Source organism: Thermobia domestica, unplaced genomic scaffold, assembly GCF_964235325.1.
Source record: "Thermobia domestica unplaced genomic scaffold, izTheDome1.hap1.1 HAP1_SCAFFOLD_661, whole genome shotgun sequence".
Classification (NCBI taxonomy): domain Eukaryota; kingdom Metazoa; phylum Arthropoda; class Insecta; order Zygentoma; family Lepismatidae; genus Thermobia; species Thermobia domestica.
In genome coordinates, this window is record NW_027656371.1 from 50791 (window position 1) to 69343 (window position 18553).

At 40.3% G+C, this 18553-nt stretch overlaps 2 non-coding genes across 2 annotated transcripts; both read left to right on the forward strand.

The window, feature by feature from the left end:
- The first annotated feature begins 14478 nt into the window (after positions 1-14478).
- On the forward strand, positions 14479-14597 carry LOC145677165 (5S ribosomal RNA). The gene has a single exon (XR_014129661.1). It is a non-coding gene; the product is annotated as a 5S ribosomal RNA (ribosomal RNA).
- A 177-nt stretch (positions 14598-14774) lies between these two features.
- On the forward strand, positions 14775-14893 carry LOC145677171 (5S ribosomal RNA). The gene has a single exon (XR_014129667.1). It is a non-coding gene; the product is annotated as a 5S ribosomal RNA (ribosomal RNA).
- Positions 14894-18553: the final 3660 nt, after the last annotated feature.

An 18553-nucleotide genomic window follows, 5' to 3' on the forward strand; every position in this document is an offset into this window, starting at 1 on the left:
CAAGCCCTTTTCCAGTACAGATGACCGGACCTCCTGGCCTTCTCTTCCAACGAAAGATACATCTCCTTCAGCATCCGAAGACACTGCTGCCAATTCCTTAAAGGACCTTCTTCAACTCTTAAAGGACTTTGAACTCTTCAAATTACTCCCTCTCCTCAAGAAGTATATGCCGAAACTGAAAGAAGAACAAGACCTGTTCAGCAAGCTGTCAATCTTCATTGACATGCTTAGTGAATTCTTCAATTAATCACGTTCTTTCCATACATTCAGGACCACACCCTTATGAGGGCCACTCCAGGCCGCCTCATTGGTCATCGCTGCTGCCAATCAAGACTCGTCTCAGCTTCCAGCGCTAAAACTCTCTCAACAGCAACGACCGGACTCACAGCTCCCCAGGCATCATACAGGACTTCTACCAGAATCCACATTCCCTGGCGATCAGCGACAGTGGCTGATTTGGTCATCACTTCACATGCCGTCACTTCAAATGGATTATCATCTCATATAAGAGGCAGGGGCTTATAGCCCGGAACTCCAACTCGACCAATTTGTCAAGATAACCTGTGGAACCTGTGGAACCTGTGGAGGCCGCATCAGCGTCGGGAAATTAGTGAGGAATGAAGGCACTTACTCGCGCTTCAAATATGACAACCGAAAAACGCGTAGTGCATCTTCGCATACGTACAGGTCTCTCTTACAATTATGAACTGGAGATACCAGCGGATCCAAGACAGTTTAATACGTTAGATATTTGGGAACGTGAAACCACGTGCGCCTGGTGTTCAGGTCCGCACCCCCGCATACATCATCAGACAGTTTATGGTGACCCTACAGAATCATCCAGGACTAACTCACCAGCTCCCTCGGAACAGCAGAACTCACCAGATTATAGTAAAATGGCTCTCAAAATGATACAATCTGTGTCTCAGGGGAACTCCACCACCTCTACCCCAACCAGCCAACCAAGCTCAGATGCACTAGATGCAGAATTTCACTTACCAAAGAAGACGTGCAAACCATCTGCTGAACCTGTCACTCCGGTTCCTACCTCAAACAAATTTGCGGCTCTTACAGGAGCCAACACCGACCCAGAACCGATGGATGCTACCAATGAAACATCTAAAACTTGGATGTACATCTACAACTGCCCATATTATCGGGGCTATGAACTCATAGCTAAGATGCAGCGGAAGTGTAAGGAAACCCCCACCTTTCGCTTTATGAAAGGCTTCATCAAGATCAAGTGTAGTCTGCAGGAAGACTTTTCTGTTATACAAGAAATTTGCTCAGAAGAAAAGCTGGAATACGCAACGGAAATTCAGAAAAAGAACGACGTCGTCAAAGCAGTGATTCGTCATTTGCCACTCGACACCAATGTTGATGACATCATTTCCGAACTGAAGGACAAAGGTTATCCTGTCCTCTCAGTCACCCAACTATCTAAACGGAACCTACAAGACCCGTCGGGGAAAACTTTCTTTCCCCTTTTCTTAGTGACAATGAGGAAAACCTTGCGAGCCACAACAATTTTCAAAGAAGACCTACTACTTCACATGAAGATCCGCATTGAACAATATCGTTCTAAAGCTTATTTGCAATGCTACAAGTGCCAACGTTTTGGCCACGGCCAAAGTACTTGTAATGCACAACCTCGCTGTGTCAAATGTGCCGGTGCCCACTGGACTTTTGAGTGCAATAAACGAGACCCGCTCGAGCCTGCTAAATGCGTCAATTGCACGGGAGATCACCCTGCAAATTACACAGGATGTCCTAAAATTCAACGCCTACTCCAGGGGAAAACCAACAAGACCGCTCCTTCAGAAACACCGCCGACTCCCACGACACAACCAACCACGAAGCCTACCAAGCCTTTTTCCAGTACAGACGACCGGACCTCATGGCCTTCTCTTCCAAAGAAAGATACATCTACTTCAGCATCCGAAGACACTGCTGCCAATTCCTTCAAGGACCTTCTTCAACTCCTAAAGGACTTTGAACTCTTCAAATTACTCCCTCTCCTCAAGAAGTATATGCCGAAATTAAAAGAAGAACAAGACCTGTTCAGCAAGCTGTCAATTTTCATTGACATGCTTAGTGAATTCTTCAATTAATCACGATCCTTCCAAACATTCAGGACCACACCCTTATGAGGGCCACTCCAGGCCGCCTCATTGGTCATCGCTGCTGCCAATCAAGACTCCTCTCAGCTTCCAGCGCAAAACTCTATCAACAGCAACGACCGGACTCACAGCTCCCCAGGCATTATACAGGACTTCTACCAGACTCCACATTCCCTAGCGATCAGCGACAGTGGCTGATTTGGTCATCACTTCACATGCCGTCACTTCACATGGATTATCATCTCATATAAGAGGCAGGGGCTTTTAGCCCGGTACTCAAACTCGACCAATTTGTCATGTTAACCTGTGGACCTGTGGACCTGTGGAGGCCGCAATTTTTCCTCTCATCTTATTACGAAAGAATATTGAACAATGTCTGGTCGCGGCAAAGGTGGAAAAGTCAAGGGAAAGAGCAAGTCCCGCTCCAGCAGGGCTGGCCTTCAATTCCCAGTAGGCAGAATCCATCGTCTTTTGCGAAAGGGTAACTATGCCGAACGAGTTGGTGCTGGCGCTCCCGTGTATTTGGCTGCAGTCATGGAATACCTGGCAGCTGAAGTTCTTGAGTTGGCAGGCAACGCTGCTCGTGACAACAAGAAGACTAGGATTATTCCACGTCATCTGCAGTTAGCTATCCGTAACGACGAGGAATTAAACAAGTTGTTGTCTGGAGTTACAATCGCTCAGGGTGGTGTTTTGCCCAACATTCAAGCTGTACTTCTGCCCAAGAAAACTGAGAAGAAGGCATAAATGTAAGACCTATATCTCATACAAATCGGCCCTTATGAGGGCCACAAACCCCTTTATAGAGGAGATTTACGATTGAAATGAATTGTTTTCGATATACAGACTCATCAAAAGTGTCTGAGATAGTTGCTTAGTTTCATTCGAAATTCTCGCTGCTATTCGATTAATTAGTATATGTGTAGTCGTCGATCGTAATTGAAGCCCATAGGAAGTCACACTAACTTTAGAATACTCCAAACAGCGATGTGCTTAGTTCCCACTACATTATTAATTATAAGATCATTACCTTTTGTATTGTCGCTAGCTACATTTTTTTGATATTTGCGTACATCGGGCTCATATTACCCAGAGGACAGGACAGTCGAGCCCAGATTCTCAGCAATGGAAGAAAACCTCATACCACATATTCTCATGTACTTCATGCTAGACAAAGGAATTTCCAACATTCTTAAAGCACTCATGTTTCTCTCTTGCGTTGGCTTGGCTGAAATTACTCTGTTCAATATGTTCTCGACATTTATTATTGTTCATTACTATGCCCCAATGACATCATGAACAGAGCGGATCAGAAAACTTTCCTAAATTTCTTTTGCAACATAGTAATGACATTAAATGCACACTTAAGTACGATTTATTCTTTGCAAGGTCGATATTCATATTTGTGTGATATGTGTTATATGTATATGGTTTGTAATACGCAACTACTCTTATTCTCTGATCTCAGAACTCATTTGCTACTGTGCCCAACGAGCGAGCCTAGGTTTCTTGTAACTACTGCCTTTCTTTAGTAAATAATGTGAAGTATACAATGCATTAACCTACATCTCATATTTGTATTACTCTTTATTTTAGTAACCCGCTACGAAGTGTCATTAATTTACATGTAAATCACAATAGACACTACCGCAAAAGAAAGAAATCGAACCCAAGACCACGTAAACAAGATAAAGGACAAGATTCAGGTTTCTAACGCATTATTCGCCCCTCACAGCACAGTATAGAAGTTGTATAAGCCTCTATACGTACATCCTACTGTCAGAACAGAAATTCCGACTTGCGTTTCGCATCTCTCATGCTCGCTACTTCCAACAAATCGCCAATTTCCAACCAGAACCCCTTCTCCAGCATTAATACTGCTACATGATATGAATACGTATACATGAACGTACATAATGTAAAAAAAAACGTATGATTTTCTCAAATTAATCTCTCTACGTCTGTAATTTAGTGTGCATCAAAAGGCTTTAATGTAGTTACACGAATTCTTATAATCTAACAGAAAATCGCACAAAGTAAATCTTTCCCTTTATATAAATTTGTTGGCTCTGAAAAGAGCCGTTTATGCCAATTTTATATCCAAAATAGGAGGAACCCCAACTTAACCTCCGAAACCGTACAGGGTTCTTCCTTGCCTCTTCAAGGCATACACAACATCCATAGCTGTCACTGTCTTCCTCTTGGCGTGTTCTGTGTATGTAACAGCATCTCTGATTACGTTCTCCAGGAATACTTTCAATACTCCTCGGGTCTCTTCATAAATGAGACCAGAGATACGCTTCACACCACCACGGCGAGCAAGACGCCTAATAGCGGGTTTGGTGATACCCTGGATGTTGTCACGAAGAACTTTACGGTGGCGCTTGGCACCTCCTTTGCCAAGACCCTTGCCTCCTTTTCCACGTCCTGTCATTTCGATATGTTACTGCTTCGCTCACCACACACGAGAAATACAAGCCCAAGCAGCCCAAGACTCGTGGTTTTGTTCCTTCGATCATGCAGGGAAAGCACGGAGGAAAAACACAAAACGTGTCTAAGCCAATGAGAACTGTCCTTTTCGACTGACTTTATCCAATGAGAAATAGCTTGATTTAACGGTTTTGCTCTTTATATAACTTGACTTCATTCAGCGCGCAATTATTTGAAACAAGTCGTGACAGTTGCAATGGCACGTACCAAGCAGACAGCTAGGAAATCTACTGGAGGCAAAGCTCCTCGAAAGCAGCTTGCCACCAAAGCTGCAAGAAAGAGTGCTCCAGCTACCGGTGGAGTGAAAAAGCCCCATCGTTACAGGCCTGGTACTGTGGCTCTCCGAGAAATTCGTCGTTACCAGAAGAGCACTGAATTGCTCATCCGCAAGCTGCCCTTCCAACGACTCGTCCGAGAAATTGCACAAGATTTCAAGACAGATCTTCGCTTCCAAAGCTCAGCTGTCATGGCTTTACAGGAGGCAAGTGAAGCTTACCTTGTAGGGCTTTTCGAAGACACCAACTTGTGTGCTATTCACGCAAAGAGAGTCACAATCATGCCTAAGGACATTCAGCTTGCTCGCCGCATCCGTGGGGAACGTGCTTAAGTTTGAAGTTCTGGCACTGAGTTCAAAAACGGTCCTTTTTAGGACCAATACACTACTTAGAGATGCTGTTATCCTAACAAGGATCTTGTCCATACTTGTTATCTTTTTTTTTTAAATTCTCACGCCGTATGTTGCATAGTTAATACATCTACCTTCGTTTTCCTGTCGTTTCGTATATCATCCTATCTTTCAAGTATATTCTTTAGTTTTCCCCTATGTTTACCGATTGATTATCTTCGTTTTATGTGGTCAAGGGTTCGATTTTGCCATATGTTGCATAACTTAACTTCGATTCAACCACTGTTTGCCCTTCTCAACGTTATTAATCTGATAGAACTCGCAGGCGAAATATGTACTTCTTCCAAGGTAGCAAAAGTAATATTATTTTGTCAGAGGTCGCTGCTGTTGAATGCAAACGTTAAACTAAACTTTCTTTAAGTGTCTGTTTGTACTTAACATCAGTTCAATTGTACACCTACATTTCTGCTGGTGTTACTATTTTTCTTTATAGCAATATTACGAATTATAAGACGGTATCCGTGGTTATTAGCGTGTTCCCTTTTCCTAACACTTTCTCATTACACCAGTATTTCCATCATTCATTAGGCGTAATCACCCGTCTCCTTTATCATAAAAATCATAATAGTACGACGTTAAATTGAAACATAGTCTACTTCACTTTCACGAGTTGTAATAAGTTCGAACATTTCTTTCACCCCAGCCTTGAAAAGAGTTGATTTTAGTTTAGTGTCCCTTTCAGCAGCAAGGCTGTTTCAAACGTGGACCTACTTATTAACGTGCAATGCGAAACATTTGAGCTCCCACCGAGAATCGAACCCAGTCAGCCTGCAAAAGTTTTTCTAACAAATGCATTAAGTGCGTTTTCTGTACTGTTTCGCTACTTGAAGATAGGAACAAGGAAAAAGTAAGTGATCACAAATTGACATTACGTAATGTGTTCCCCATTTTTTTTCGAGTACACCATTCTTGACACCCGTGAAAGCTTTCTTTCCCCACCCTCAATTCCCCTCTGTTATAAAGCACTTACATCAAGAAGTGCTTCGGTTAAAAAGAAAACTCAAAGTCCCTTGCGTGTATACTATACATTGCTATGAATGAACATGTGATAATGATAGGAAAAGCACAATTTTACTCTTCTCAAAGTATTTGATGGCTCTAAAAAGAGCCGTTTTAAAATGTCAGATGATTTACTGACACATTTACTTCTTCTTTGGTGCAGCCTTCTTAGCACTTTTCGGTTTTGCTGTAGCCTTCTTTGGCTTCGGGGCCTTTGGCTTCTTGGGAGTTTTTGCCTTCTTCACTTTAGATGGTGATTTCTTAGGTTTGGGAGCAGCAGCCTTTTTCTTTTCACCAGTCTTCTTGGGACGTTTAGCTGCTGGCTTTTTCGCAGGCTTCTTCTCCTTTGATGCTGATCGTTTCGCCTTGGTTGAAGATCCACCTTCAGGCTTCTCCTTCAGCGATGAAGCACTAAGCTTAAACGATCCAGATGCACCTTTTCCCTTGGTCTGAACCAAAGACCCAGAAGCAACTGCACTTCTCAAGTATTTCTTGATAAATGGAGCAAGCTTCTCGGCATCCACTTTGTAGTTCTGAGAGATGTATTTCTTAATAGCTTGCAGTGAACTTCCTCCCCTTTCCTTCAAATTCTTGATGGCGTTGTTCACCATTTCTGATGTTCTTGGATGAGAAGGTGTTGTTTTTGGTTTCTTAGGCTTTGCAGACTTCTTAGGAGAAGCCTGTGCCGGGGCTGCAGGTGCTGATGCCGTATCTGCCATTGCTTTCTGCAATAAACTCAACGATACTGAAGAATGAAATTTTCGCTAGCAGGCAGCGTTGAGTTTGGTTACGGAGCGCGGACCGGATAGAAAGCACTTGCTGAGGCGGGCTGAGGTAAACAGAAGTTCGTAGTTGCCACAACGATAAGTGTGTTTCCTTCTATTTTGATAAACGATTTTTTTCAGGTATTCAATGAATGCACCAGATCCTATTCTTCCTTACTGGCTAGAAGAAACTTTATTCCACATAACTCAAAAGGCATTTGTTTTTATTCGCTTTTCTATTTTATGTTTCAGTCATTGCTAAGTCGGTCACACTACTTTTTCACCCTCCTTGTGCTTATAATTTTCATAATTTAACATGGAAATACTTATCAATAAATAATTATATTACCATGGTAATTAACTTCAATCCTTCCTGTGATTATACGCAAAGTACCATCTTCGTACTGCTTACTATAGTTCAATGAAGGGAATCTATAAAGTAACGCGTGTCGCACACATCTGCCTTGCAAACTCCCTGGCCTACTTCCAATGTATAGACTTTTATTTCAAATCCTGATTTAATTTCATAATTTTCTGTAGATTTTAACATTTTATTACCCAGCTTCTTAATACGAATGACAATCAAGCCTAAATATTTATTCCCTTTAACTTTATTTTTCTTTTTTATTTTGTGCCTTGTTTCATATTTGTTCTTACGTTAGCAATTAACGCACTTACCGTAGTTATGTATGAACAGGTTGTTTCTATATTTATTTTATTCCAAATAAATTAAATATATATACGGATTATTTTATGGTAGTTGATATTTTCTGTTGTTTCCTACGTGAATTGAGGAAACGCACGGACTTTCGCCTAATTCTTGTGCTACTTTCATATGTCTGTATCTGTCGAATGCTGTCGATCTGTCGAAATGTGTATTACTATCTGTCGATTCATCGAGTGAACTGAATTCGTTAACCATTTCACCAGGCGCGCATGCATTTTTTTTTCTTCTAAGGGATCCAAGCTTCGGGGGGCAAGGTTCCAATACTACAAGCCACTATGTCTATATACTATTATTCTGCATTCGAAAACACGATAAATATTCCACTTACTTTTTCACAAAAACATGATACAGACAGAGTACAGATGAAGTGTAAGATCAGATTTATATTGATGATACATCAATATTTTCCCTGTTAATAACTACATTTAATGAGAAAGTCTGCAAATGTATGTTCACTTAGGAACTTTTGCGAGGAGTCCGCACCCGGTGGACACCCCGTGAGTACGCCTCTGCACTTGACTATACTTCGAATTATACTGCAAACAGTTGTATTTTAGTTTCCCCGTTTAGTTCATCGATATCATTAACACAAAGAAAATAGATGTTATAGATGCGTATTCTCAGTTCTCGCTTTATATCCGGACGTCTGCAAAAATCTACTCCTTTTCTTTCTTTCACGCATCCACCAAACTAACAATGATTTGTATTATAATATTTGCGCATAAAATGTATATCTCATACCTTCCATGTTCTCAAGTATTCATAGACAAAAACGGTTATTTTCTGCGAACAAATTGTCCAAACACAGTGCAAATGTCATCTATAGATTGTCCTGGTTCCGTCTGCGTGTACATAACAATGCGTCATAATCATACATTGCACATTAAGGATATCAATTAATCTTCCCAAATTCCTAGATATGCCTGGCAAAAGTTCCGCGTGTTGTAAGGATATTACATTTGTACTACCGACAAGGTGGTATCTTCCAACATTGAAGTTCAATAAACCCCAAATGTGTCGGATATAGTATTTGATTTCTTGTCTCATTGTTTGCGTCAGAGATGTCTTCTCAAGTTAGGATTTACGATACATACAGGATGAGTTGTATATATTGTTGCTGCCAGCTCTATATTAATCCCATATTTGTAAACGAATAAAAACAGTATTCTAATTATAACAATGTGCTCACAATTAATTTTATTCTTAATTGTTATACGTATTGTTGATTAAAAATGAAAATGTTGCTAAGTGAATTTTATTAATATTTTCTGTTGCGTGATATAGGAAGTGAGTGAAATATTGGAGGAATATAGTGTGCGTAGCAGATGATGTGCAGTGGCTTTGGATCGCCTGTGATAAGGTAAGGCATTTGCTATTTTAATTAACGCATTTTATATACTGTAATCCTAATTATTTTTATGTGAATGTGCTTACTACTTGTGTATTCAGTGGGACCGATGTTTTAATATGTATGGTCAAGCAGTGTCGAGCCTGGTCAGTGTGTGGATAGGTGACCATTTTTTGTAAATCGATAACATTTAACTTTGTAAACACGGATGAAGTAGAAGTATATTTATTTTATTTTTTACCTCAAATATGTAGGACACTTCTCCTTTGTACATCAATTATTATTATTAGTTCAACTTGTTTACAAGTTAAATGAAAAGAATAGTCGTTATCGTGTGATGATTGTGCTCATTAGGCTAAAGAAGACTCGTGATAAGAAAGAAAAGAAGAACGGTGCTCAAGTTTCGTCACAGCATATTCTCAAAAATTTACAGGCAAAATTCAGTGTTCTGCATGAAAAGGCATATTTGTACGAAAAAAAAAAAAATTCTGCAGACGACAGAATTAAATAAAGTAATACACATGTATTTTAGAGTTACTGGTGTAAAATCATTACAAGTGCTTTGCCAGGTGGCCAATAAAAAGCACGAATACTATTTAAGGGAGCCAAAACAGGAGAAAGCTGGGGGCCTGAGCGATAGCAAGAATGTGCGTCCAAAGTGAACAGGAGCGAAGGCGACGCGGGTATACGTATAAGCAAGGGTAGTGGAAACCAGTTAGTTTTCGAGTTTCAATAGCACTTGTCATGCATCCATACTAGTAGCGCCCCGCTTGTAAACATTAAGTACACTATGCAAGAATACACCGCCGGTGGAAAATAGTACCTAATACAGTTATCTTTCATATATACTGACTTATTTTACAGTAGTAACCCAACACTAGTAAACGTAAAATAAAAGTGTATAACTTTATATTTAATTCTATCGCCTGGCTTAGTTTTTCACCTGTAAGATGTACTTATTTAGAGCAAGTTTCTTAACTAGCAAATTAAACCGAGAACCACAGCAACCATATATATATTCTTATGATGTACTTTTCTTTGAGTGGTGTTCTCTGTCTATTGAATAACATTTTCTCAGTTTAATGCTAGCAAAAAACAAAACAAAATCAAAGTGTTTCTATATAAATTTAGTTCACCGTGTTGTAATATCACATGGAATTGAAAAACGAATAGTCGAACCTCTGCTATCTCGATCAAACTTCTCAGGATGATATACTGACTTACCGCAGAAGTTCGACTGAATACGTTTCTCAGTTCCATGGGAGAACCTGGAGAAGCAAAAGCCTGCGCAACGGAAAATACTAAATAAACTTGTAGAGCAGGTCAAGATGTATCATCATGCCAAGTTTCATTCAGATCAGAGAAGTTTGGCTGCAGCCATTTTCATTACAAAGCACAAAATGGATGGTCCCTAACCTCGAGAATCTTCACAATTGTCGACGAGTTGAACTGCACTCATCTGATCAAAATCAAACTTAAAATGACAGTTCACTTTCAACTGTTAAATAATATGATATGCAGGCTTCTGCTTTCCTAGTTACAGTCTATCCACTGTGGTATGCATATTAGTACAAATGTGAGAGTGCATATTTATTAAAGATTTGCTTCAAAAAGCGATGAAAGACATAGGCATTGCCGCGGGCGGTGATAACAAGATGCCGGAAAACGAACAAGCAGAAAGAATATGGGCTGAAGAAGTGTAAACGACGACGCGGCGGCCCGTAAAGGTGTTGCCGTCCTATTAAATGAATAATATCAAAAGAAAGAAAAAAAAAGTAAAAAATTTCGCGCTCGTAATCAAGACAGAAAGCAACTAAAGGAAATCTTTGTTTTACGTCCCACGTTATGCCGCTTAGGCTAAAAGAGGCGCTGATTATGAGAAATGATTGAAATGGTGGTGGAATGAAGAAAGTGGGAGGAAACGGGAGAACCCCGCGGTAACCCACCGCACATAGTTTTTGTCCACCATAAAGTTAACTTGGCGGGGGCTCAAGACAGAAAGACGGTTGGAAAAACAAATAAACGATGTTGCATCCCGTAAAAATGTTCGCGACCTATGAAATCAATATTTTTTCTTAAAGAAAAAAAAGAATTAAAAAGAGAAAAAAAGGTCAAAATTTCGCGCTCGCTTCGCTCGCGATCAGCAGAGAAAAGAGGACGTGACGCACCCCTAAAAGTGTTGGCGACCGATTGAATAAATATTGTGGGTAAAAAAAAAAAAAAAAAAAAAAAAAAAGTCAAAAATTTCGCGCTCGCTTCGCTCGCGATCAGCACAGAAAGAAGGACGTGACGCGCCCCTAAAGGTGTTGGCAACCGATTCAATACATATTGTCGGTAAAAAAAAAAAAAAAAAAAAAAAAAAAAAAAAAAAAAAAAACGCTCGCTTCGCTCGCGATCGACATGAAAAAGGCAACGACGTGACGCCCCGTAAAATTGTCGGCGACCTATTCAATCAATATATTCGGTTGAAAAACAAAGTCAAAAGTTTCCCAATCGCTTCCCTCCCGATCGACATAAAAAAAAAGGCAACCCCTTCACCTCTCCTTATGCATTCATCAGTAAACATACAACCATAGATCACAATACCACTCACATCACCTATCAGTTCTCCACGTCCATCAAGATCCAATCATCGCCCTGGCCCTTTATGATGATACACAACATTACATGTTATTGTGTGCATTGCCCCGCGTTACAATACATGACCAAAAAAAAGAGAAAAAGAGCTGCACTGCCTTCAGTGTAGACATGTTCGTATTCGTAGAAAATGATTTTAGGTACACGATAGTACAGTAATCTATCTTCACATGCTTCAGATGTGAACGATACCTACACATGAAGAGGGCTCCCGAGGTTTCCTTTTCCAATAGGATGGAGCTCCACCACACTTGCAGAATGACGAGAAGTTATGTTAATAAATATATCCCAGAGTGTTTCGTAACTCGCCCTTGGTCCTAATGATGAAGCGTTCTTCAGATGGCCCCGATGTCTCCACACATGATACTATGCGACTTCTTTTCACGAGGCTCTCAAAGATCACGTTTGTGTCCTAACATTCTCTGCAGATATGACACAGCTGCGATAGCGGATCACAGAAGCCTTTCCTCTCCTTACAAGAGACGTGTTCATTCGAGTATGTGAGTAATTCGACTATCGATTAAATATCTCCCGTGTCACGATAGTAGTCACTTTCAATTCTTCTAACGAAGGTAAGAAAAAATGCTATACAAACTTCCTTTCGGTATATAAAGGATTAGGGGCCCAGAGAATATTTTCTTTCAAGAGGATACATTCTTTTTCGAACACCCTGTATATAGATCCTCTAATTATAACTGCAAACAAAATGTTGATTTTGCAATTGCTTCCATGAGAGAATATTCTGTGCACTTTCTTTCTGAAGGGCCGGGCCTAAACGTTTTCCTTAATCATTAAATTTAGTAGTTATCTACAATTACATAGTTTTCCATTGTTCTCAAAATAAAGATTTTTCTCTATGAATTGTTGAATGTTGCTAGGGATATTGAAGTAATTCTTTTTAGTGTTTTTTTCTTTACAATAATGTACTGAACGCCTGCATTAAGGAAGTTCGTGTGTCCATCTTGCAAAATGTTTCGTCTTTTTTCATGCCCACTAAGGTAAATATTCATTTTGCTCTTTTCTCTGTATGCAAACCACATTTCTTAAAGGCAACATTTTCATACAAATGTAGTACTAAAAACTTCTAATTGGCAACATCTGGGCTGCGAAGAGGAAAAAGAAAGAAATCTCGTACGTATTCGCGCGCAATTCGGAATTAGCCAATGAAAAGCACAAAAGCGGCCACCATCTCTCTCTCTTTCTTATTAACGGTTTTGTACTTTCTGCAGTTCTATCAGTGCTGCTAACCTCTTACTATATCATTGAATATGTATGTTTAGATATATATATATATATATATATATATATATATATATATATTTTTTTTTTTACAAAAAATCATACTACTACGGAATAATATTAAATGCCTTTAAACCCTCATTTCTGTTTGCACTTTCTGTTACACTACCTTCCCCGAACTTCTTTCAAGTTATTAAGTGCAGAACGGGGAGTTATACATATTTACTTGCGCTTTGACAATATCTGCACATTGTGTAATAATAGGAGACGTATAAAATAAAACTATATACTAATACGTATTATATATATATATATATATATATATATATATATATATATACAGTACACATTCCACTATCCGAGGCTTTCCTTTTCTTTTCTTGCTGACGATAAATTACGCTTTTAGAAATGTTGTCTGAAAACAATAAGAATATGTGCAAAAAATACAATCAGAGGTAGAGGTCTTTAACAGGAAATAAGCAAGGGAGTTGAAAAATTTTTTATGCATGTAAAAAATATAGACATGAACCAACTTGTGAAATAAAAAGACCAGAAAACTACTCTTTCTAAATTATGTGTAAACTTTTTACCGAAAACGAAAGTTGCACGAAAGACTTTTTGTCCGTTTTTTGGCCTCCGGTGCTTGGGGTCCCTGATTCAATCCCAGCTCGTGCCGTGTGAACTTTGTCGTGCATAAAGACCGTGCTCATGGGTTTTCTCGGGTTTCTCCCGTTTCCTCCCACTTTCTTCATTCAGTACTCATCATCACCGTCTCCTTTAGCGTAACCGGTATAAGTATGCGACGTAAATCTAAATATTTCATTTCATTTCCCTTTTCTGCTCATACTGCTGATTATGCGCGATTATGCCAACATCCAACTCCGCGGATAATCGTGCGATTACTGTATATACAACTAATACAGATACAACTAATTATATTATCAGTTACAGTATCGGTTTTTATTTACTAATTTGCCTCACTTTATTTGCATCCCTGCAGTAAATAATTCTTATCGATAATAGTTAAAATGTATATTACATTTTAGTGCTTCACGACTGAATGATCATCTGCCTTACGTTATCTCGCAGCTGAAGAGAATGCTACACTGAAAACTACCTTGCGTTATAAAGGGTAAGTGAAACATATCTTAAAAATATCTTTCATACATTTCATTGTGTACATTAAAGAATGTAAGTTTGCCTTTTTCCTGTAATCAATACTTAATAAAGGATTTATTTTTATTTATTTATATACAATTTCATACGTGGTTCGTGATAGTAAACTCGATAGGACACAGTGGCACTATGAACATCCGAATCACTCATCATTCGAACATTCAAATATTTATTCGAATATTAGTATATTCCAAGTAATGTTAACGACGTTAATATGCTTGCCTTTATAGTTAATAATGTCAATTCTTACTTAAAACATACTTCCTTAACAGGACATTGAAGAAAAGGTAGTTGCCAACGGCCATACCATGCTGAATATACCGGTTCTCGTCCGATCACCGAAGTCAAGCAGCATCGGGCCTGGTCAGTACTTGGATGGGTGACCGCCTGGGAACACCAGGTGCTGTTGGTATACTTTTTCTAATTTTGTTTTTCACAAAGACGAATATTCTCACATCGTTCACCACGATAATTTCGTAATCATGCATTACTTAAAACAATTAGCAACGCTTTCCACGCGCTGGTCTTTTTGAGTATTCACCGACAAACCTACGTAGCTACAATAACTCACTCGAAGCCATATGCATTCGCCAACGGCCATACCATGCTGAATATACCGGTTCTCGTCCGATCACCGAAGTCAAGCAGCATCGGGCCTGGTCAGTACTTGGATGGGTGACCGCCTGGGAACACCAGGTGCTGTTGGCATCTCTTTTTCAAATTTCATTATCCTTCAAGTACGAAAATACTAGAAACATTAATTTTATAGTACTTTCAAGAGATAATTTATCAACATTATTTCATAGCGATTAATCGATATTCTAAGCGTTATACCCACTATTTCTTACACTAACAGCCTGTTTATTTGCACGGCACATTAAAATAACCTGATTTCCGATCCGTGTGCACCTACTACTATACTTAACACGGAATGTATTACCACTTTTTAAAAGTAAATTATTATGACTAAGTGTAGATCTCCGGCGAGTAAATGCCTTTCGTATACAAGCACGACACATCTCCGCTATGTGCTTTACTTTTTTACTAACAGCATATAGAAATTGGATTTCAACGTGTTTCTACATAACAGAATGAAGCAAATTTCGTGATTTAACTCTTTCGAATAATGTGTTGGTCCTGACAAGGACCGTTTGAAATGAAAAATCTTGAAGAAGATTTTTACTTAGAGCTTGTGTACTTGGTAACAGCCTTCGTACCCTCACTTACAGCGTGCTTGGCAAGTTCACCAGGCAAAAGAAGGCGCACAGCTGTTTGGATTTCCCGGCTGGTGATAGTTGACCGCTTATTGTAATGGGCCAAACGAGAAGCTTCAGCAGCAATACGCTCGAAGATGTCATTAACAAAGCTGTTCATGATACTCATAGCTTTGCTAGATATGCCAGTGTCAGGATGCACTTGCTTCAAAACTTTGTAGATGTAAATGGCATAGCTCTCCTTCCTCCTCCTCTTCTTCTTCTTATCTCCCTTGGAGATATTCTTTTGGGCTTTACCAGCCTTCTTTGCAGCCTTTCCGCTAGTTTTTGGTGGCATGATGACTCACTCGTTCAGCAAAATTTGTGTCCGCAGAGAAACAGAAACAGAAAAGTTAAAAATAAGGACGCCCCTCGGGAAAGCCCGCGCCCTGACAGAGAGTAAGGCATCAACCATCTATCTACATGCCTCTCCTCACATGCAATTAGTACACTAAAGTATCTGTCGGGTGTAGGTGTATGCCGCGGCTTCTATCTTTTACGAAAGACATTTACACGCGAATCTGTCAATGTGTGAAATAGAAGGAAAGAAGGGTAAAATAGATGATAGGAAAGCGCGAGAGAAGGTTTATTATGTTTTGAGAGAGGGACAAAAAACCTGGAAACCAGGAAAAAACCCCCTATATCGGTCATGCTGCATGCAATAGTATTTACATGGCAAAACCACAGTTGAAGGGTGGCAAAAATCCATGTAAATGTGTCTGTCAAAAATAAATTATTATGTTATGTTAAAGCCTATCTGATTATGTTATATACAAATCTGTGTTGTCTGTAATGGGAAAGTATTGTTAGTGGGGATCTGTGTTATTTTTTTAGCATGCAAATTAGCCGCCTCATCTTCCTTTGTCTGTGCGTGTGTCGTCATCTGTCTGCTGGTTTCAGCATCAATTCACCATTTCTGCAGCTGCCACCTCTGTTTCATTGTTCTTCCGAGCTGGTTTGTAATTTGTGCTCGACTGGTTTCTCTTGGATTTTATCTTGTCTGCATATGTGGGCTGGGTGACATGTATCGAACCGTTGGTTGCTGTCAAGGCGTTCACTGTTTTAGCGAAGATTTTCTTTGTGGCTGTTTGTATAATTGTCAACATCTTGGTGCGTTCTTCTTGGTGACTGGTTGCTGTGAGAATGGTTGTAACCCATGTGATGATCCTGTTTGTGGCCTTCTCTATTTCAGATGTGATTTTCTCTTCTATGGCAGTTGGATGATTCTCTGGTGGGTTTACTTCAGTGGCTTTTCCTGGTTTTTCTGTGGCGATGTGGTCCTGAGAAGGGCCAGTACTTCTGGTAGGGTGTGCTTCTTCTTCTATTGTGACTTTTGTGTATCTCTGCTGGGGGATGCTTCTTGGTCTTTGGGGGCAGGTGCTGCTTCCCGTTCTGTGTCCTTTTTGTTTGCAAGTGGCGCAAAAGCCATTGTCGACTGCTTTGTTACAATCTTCTTGGTGAGAGTTTCCACAGCGGTAACAGACTCTCTGTTCAGTGCATTGAAATTTCAGATGCCCGTACTGGTAACAGTTCCAGCAGGGCATCGGTCTTGGAGGTTGACGGGAATTCTCTACTTTGTACCTCTTTTCTTCAGTTTCCAGTCCTTGGGTTGTGAGTCTATTGACGTCTTCGTAATGTTTGGAAAAAAGCCTTAACATTGGAGCCGGGCCTCTATTTGTGTTTATGCGGATGAGGTTGTTAAACCTTATTTTCTGCTTGTGTAATGCTTCTTTCATCTTATTGATGTTGGTTGTGATCTCAACTCCGCGTATAACACATGTATACGTGGGAGTCTTTTTCTCTTGGTTCTTCGGTGCGTGCTGCTGTCTATCTTCCTGTGTCCTGGTTTTCGTGGTTGAGGTTCTCTCTTCTTCTGTGTATAGTTTCCTTCTTCTTCTATGCTGAACCGGCTTGAATTCAACTTCTTGTTCATCTGTTATTGGTTTTTCACCTGTATGAGAAGTGGTTTTCACCTGTGCGTGGTTATTCACCTGTGTGTGGTTCTGGTGGCCCTGAAAAGAGCCAGAATTGTGAGGTCTCTCCTGTGTGAGCTGATTGGTCGCGTTGCTTTGTTCTTGTCCAGTTGATGGTCGTTCTGGTTGGGTTGCTTCTGTAGTGTTCGTGATACGTCCAAGTAAGATTGCTTGTGGGCCAAAGTCGCTGTTTTTGAATATTTTTAGAAAGATCTCTCTTGTGGCTTCTGATTTGAAGTAAGCACGATGCTTCCCTCCACCCATGTTGAGCAGCATGAAATCCTCTGCATCGATCTTCTGTTTAATAATGGCTTCGATGTTGATTTCTTGACTGGCTTTCAATATGCTCACGGGCGGATACAACAGGTAGTCATCGTTGAGTTGCTTCTGTGCTCCTGGGGGTGTCTCTACTGCTGGGCTGGTTGCCTCCCTCCGGATCTCCCTGGTGGTCGTTTCTGTTTGAGTTTCTCTCCGCATGTCATCTTTGGACGTTTGTCTTCTTGTAGGTTTCTTCTCCCTGCTGGGCTCTCGTCTGGGTGTTTCTGATAACTCACTCCTTTTGTGACTGGCATCACGTGGCTTCTTGGTGGGTGTTCTTTTGGGTGGTCTTGGCATTGCTATGTGGTTTGATGGTCCTGATAAGGGCCAAGTTCACTTTCAGTCACTAATTGGGTTTATGGGCCTGATAAGGGCCAGTTCACTAATTGCTGTGTATTTGCTTCTCTACGCTATCCCAGAGAGATAGTATTGTGATCCCGTCAGCCGACTGTCGGCAAAGCCTGTTCAACCTATATGGCCAGTGCGAATCTTGGTCCACAATAGGGGGTCAAGCTGACGGAAAGCAATATCTATTTCACCAGGAAGCAGTGTGTGTAATGTGTGTGTTTAGCACTATAACTTTATTATCCACAGCTCTTCTCTAAAAACAGGATTATCTGACAAGACTATCCTGTAGCAGATTGTCTGAAGCACTTCTTCACTTCCTGCTGCAAACAATATTCTGTTGCTCTTCTTGTGGGCGGCGTGTAGCGGCTCTAATCAATGGTTGCTTGGTCTAACACCGCAAGGTATCCACAACCATGACGAGCACCTCTCAGCTTCCAGACCATTCCCCGTAGATCCTCTGATAATTAGATGTGTCC